Source organism: Colobus angolensis, unplaced genomic scaffold (assembly GCF_000951035.1).
Source record: "Colobus angolensis palliatus isolate OR3802 unplaced genomic scaffold, Cang.pa_1.0 Scaffold180, whole genome shotgun sequence".
Taxonomy (NCBI): domain Eukaryota; kingdom Metazoa; phylum Chordata; class Mammalia; order Primates; family Cercopithecidae; genus Colobus; species Colobus angolensis.
Window position 1 is genome coordinate 4,959,913 of NW_012114933.1, and position 5,117 is coordinate 4,965,029.

A 5,117-nucleotide genomic window follows, 5' to 3' on the forward strand; every position below is an offset into this window, starting at 1 on the left:
CAATCAAGTTGGCTTCATACCTGGGATGCAAGGCTGCTTCAACATACGCAAATCAATAAATGTGATCCATCACAAAAACAGAACCAATGACAAAAACCACGTGGTCCTCTCAATAGATGCAGGAAAGGCCTTCAATAAAATTCAACACCACTTCATGCTAAAAAGTCTCAATAAACTGGGTATTGATGGAACATATCTCAAAACAATAAGAGCTATTTTATGACAAACCCACAGTCAGTATCATACCAAATGGGCAAAACCTGGAAACATTCCCTTTGAAAACCAGCACAAGGAAAGGATGCCCTCTCTCACCACTCCTATTCAACATGGCATTGGAAATTCTGACCAAGGTAATCAGGCAAGAGAAAGTAATAAAGGGTATTCAAATAGGAACAGAGGAAGTCAAATTGTCTCTGTTTGCAGATGACATTATTGTATTTTTAGAAAACCCTATCATCTCAGCCCAAAATCTCCTTAAGCTGATAAGCAACTTCAGCAAAGTCTCAGGATACAAAATCCGTGTGCATCACAAGTATTCCTATATACCAAGAACAGACAAACAGAGAGCCAAATCATGAGTGAACTCCCATTCATAATTGCTGCTAAGAGAATAAAATACCTAGGAATAAAACCTCCAAGGGATGTGAAGGACCTCTTCAAGGAGAACTAAAAAGCCCTGCTCAAAGAAATAACAGAGGACACAAACAAATGGGAAAACATTCCATGCTTATGGATAGAAAGAATCAATATTGTGAAAATGGCCATACTGCCCAAAGTAATTTATATATTCAATGCTATCCCCATCAAGCTACCAATGACTTCTTCACAGAATTGGAAAAAACTTCCTTAAACTTCATATGGAACCAAAAAAGAGACCACATAGCCAAGACAATCCTGGGCAAGAGGAACAAAGCTGGAGGCATCACACTACCTGACTTCAAACGATACTACAAGGCCACAGTAACCAAAATTTTTTTTGTACCAGCATGGTACTGGTACAAAAACAGACATATAGACCAATGGAACAGAATGGAGGTCTCAGAAATAACACCACACAGCTACAACCGTCTGATCTTTGACAAATCTGACACACACAAGCAATGGGGAAAAGATTCCCTATTTAACAAATGGTGTCGGGAAAACTGGCTAGCCATATGCAGAAAACTGAAACTGCACCCCTTCCTTACACCTTATACAAAAATCAACTCAAGATGGATCAAAGACCTAAACATAAGACCTAGGACCATAAAAGTCCTAGAAGAAAACCTGGACAATACCATTCAGGACATAGGCATGGGTAAAGACTCATGTCTAAAACACCAAAACCAATGGCAACAAAAGCCAAAATTGACAAATAGAATCTAATTAAACTAAAGAGCTTCTGCACAGCAAAAGAAATTACCATCAGAGTGAACAGGCAACCTACAGAATGGGAGAAAATTTTTGCAATCTATCCATCTGACAAAGGGCTAATATCCAGAATCTACAAAGAAGTTAAACAAATTTACAAGAAAAAAAAAACAAACAAAAAATGAGCAAAGGATATGAACAGACACTTCTCAAAAGAAGACATTTATGCAGCCAACAGACATATGAAAAAAATACCCATCATCACTGGTCATTAGAGAAATGCAAACCAAAACCACGATGAGATACCATCTCACACCAGTTAGAATGGCTATCATTAAAAAGTCAGGAAACAACAGATGCTGGAGAGGTTGTGGAAAAATAGGAATGCTTTTACGCTGTTGGTAGGAGTGTAAATTAGTTCAACCATTGTGGAAGATAGTGTGGCGATTCCTCAAGGATGTACAACTAGAAATATCATTTGATCCAGCAATCCCATTACTGGGCATATACCCTAAGGATTATAAATCATTCTGTGATAAAGACACATGCACACATATGTTTATTGTGGCACTATTCACAATAGCAAAGACTTGGAACCAACAGAAATGTCCATCAATGATAGACAGGATTAAGAAAATGTGGCACATATACACCATGGAATACTATGCAGCCATAAAAAAGGATGAGTTCATGTCCTTCATAGGAACATGGATGAAACTGGAACCCGTCATTCTCAGCAAGCTATCACAAGATCGAAAAACCAAACACTGCATGTTCTCACTCATAAGTGGGAGTTGAACAATGAGAACACATGGACACAGGGAGGGAAACATCACACACTGGGGCCTGTGGTGGGGTCGGAGCCTAGGGGAGGGATAACATTAGGAAAAATACCTAATGTAGGTGATGGGTTGATGGGTGCAGCAAACCACCAAGACATGTGTATGCCTATGTAACAAAACTGCACATTCTGCACATGTAACCCAGAACTTAAAGTATAATAATAATAATTTTAAAAAAAGAATAATGTGTATTATGCCATTGCTGGGTAGAGTGTTCTACAGATGTCTGGTCTAGTTGCTTTATAGTGTTGTTCAGATCTTCTAATTTTTGTTGATCTTTCTACTTTGGATAAACCATTATTGAAAGTAGGGCACTGTCAGCTCTGAGCAATGAGTTTCTGCAAAATAAATAAATAAGAAAATAGGGTTCTGAAGTCTTCAGCTGTTATGGTTGAACTGTCTATTTCTCTTCTCCAGTGTGTCAGTTTTTGCTTCATGTATTTTGGGACTCTGTTGCTTGGTGCACATATATTTGTAATTGTTAGATCTTTTTAATAGATTGACCTCTGTTTGTCTCTAGTAACAATTTTTATTTTAAAGTCAATTTTGTCTGGTATTAGTATAGCCCCTTGTCTCTTTTGATTACTGTTTGCATCATTTGTCTTTTATCATCTTTTTACTTTTAACCTATTTGTGTCTTTGAATCCAAAATGTGTCTCTTTTGGGCAGCATAAAAGATGTATTTTTCTTAAAATTCATTTATTTCTGACCTTTAATTGGCAAGTTTAACCCATTTGCAATTAATGCAATTACTGATAAAGTAGGATTTTTGCCTGCCATTTTGCTATTTGTTTTCTATATGTCTTATGTCTTTGTTCCTCTCTTCATTACTGCTTTCTTTTGTGTTAAATAGATATTTTCTTGTGGTGTATCATTTTAACTCACTTATGATTTCCTTTTTCTTTTCTGTTTTTTCTTTTTTTTCCTGAGACAGGGTCTTGCTCTGTCACCCAAGCTGGAGTGCAGTGGCACAATCACAGCTCACTGCAGCCTCAAACTCCTGATCTCAGTTGATCCTCCCACCTCAGTCTCCTGAGTAGCTGGGAATATAGGTGCATGCCACCACAGCCAGCTAATTTTTTGTATTTTTTGTAGAGATGGGGTTTCACCATGTTGCTCAGGCTGGTCTCACACTCCAGGCCTCAAGTGATCTGCCCCACCTCAGCCTTCCAAAGTGCTGGAATTGTTGTTTCTTTTACTACATATACTTTAGTTGTTTTATTGTGGTTGCCTATGAAATAGCATTAATATCTTAATTTATAGCAATCTTGCCCAAACACTCAGTTTCAATAGTATACGAGATATTTGCTTCTATCTCTATGTCCCCCTCCTCCTTTATGCTGTTATTGTTATAGATTGCGTTTTCATATATTGTGTGCCCATCAACATAAATTTATAATTATTGCATTATGTGGTTGTCTTTTAAATCAGATGGAGGAAAATGAGTTACATGCAAAATATACATTTATTCTGTATCTGTAGTTACCTTTACTGGTGCTCTTTATTGTCTCAGGTGGATGTGAGTTATGTGAAGGGTCTTTTTATTTTATCTTGAATAACTATTTTTAGATTTCTTGTAGAGCAGGTCTGCTAGAAACTACCTCTCTCAGTTTTTATCTGAGAATATCTTAATTTTTTTATTTTTGAAGGATAGTTTGCAGAAGATAAAATTCTTGGTTGACAGTTTCTTTCTTTCCTTCTTTCTTTCTTTCTTTCTTTTTCTTCTTCCTTTCTTCTTTCAGCACTTTTCAATATTTCAATATTATCATCTTGCCTTCTGTCCTCGCTGGTCTTTGGTAAGAAAGTCACTGCTAATCTCATCAAAGATTCCTGCACATTGTCTTAGCTCATGCCACTATAACACAATACCATTGACTGAGTGGCTTAAACAGAAGACATCTATTTCTCACAGTTCTTGAAGCTGAGAAGTCTGAGATCAGAGTGCCAGCATGACCAGAGTTTGGTGAGGGCTGTTTTTCTTTTGCTTGCAGGTGGCTAGCTTCCTGCTGTATTCTCACATAGTGGATAGCAGAAGCTCCAGTGTCTCTTTCTCTTCTTGTAACAGCACTAATCCTGTCATGGGGTCTCCACTCTCATGACCTCATCTAAACCGTACTCACCTCCCAATGGCCCCATCTTATAATATTCTTATAATATTCTCACATTCTCACATTGGGGGTGAGGGACACATTCAAACTATAACATATGTGATAAGTCTCTTCTCTTTTGCTTCTTTCAAGATCCCGTCTTGATCTTTGACTTTCAACAGTTTGACTATGATGTGCACAGGTGTGGATGTCTACAAGTTTATTCTACTTAAAATTTGTTGACCTTCTTGGATGTATAGATGAATGTTTTTCATCAAATTTGGAAAGTTTTCAGCCATTATTTCTTCAAATACTTTTCTGCTTCTTTTTCTCTCTTTTCTCATTCTAGGACCCCATTAAGCATATATTGGTATGCAGAGTCTCACAAGTCTCTTAGGTCTGTTCATTTGTTTAAATTATTTTTTCTTTCTGTTTCTCAGACTGCGTACTCTCAAAAGACCTATCTTCAAGTTCACTGATTCTTTCTTCTGCCTCCTGAATTCTGCTATTGAGTTCCTGTAAGTGAATTTTTTATTTTGGTTATTGTGCTTTTCAACTCTAGAGTTTCTATTTAACTTCTTCTTACAATTTCTATCACTTGATTAATATTCTGTATTTGCTGAGACATTCTTCTCATGTTTTCCTTTGGTTCCTTGATATGGTTTCCTTTAGCTCTTTGAACATATTTTAAATACCTAATTTAAAGTCTTTGTCTAGTAAGTCCAATGTCTAGAATTCTTAAGCATAGTTTCAATTGGTTGATTTTTTGGTGCATGGGTCATACATTCTTGTTTATTTGTATGTCTCATAACTTTTGTTGCATTCTGAATATTTAAAT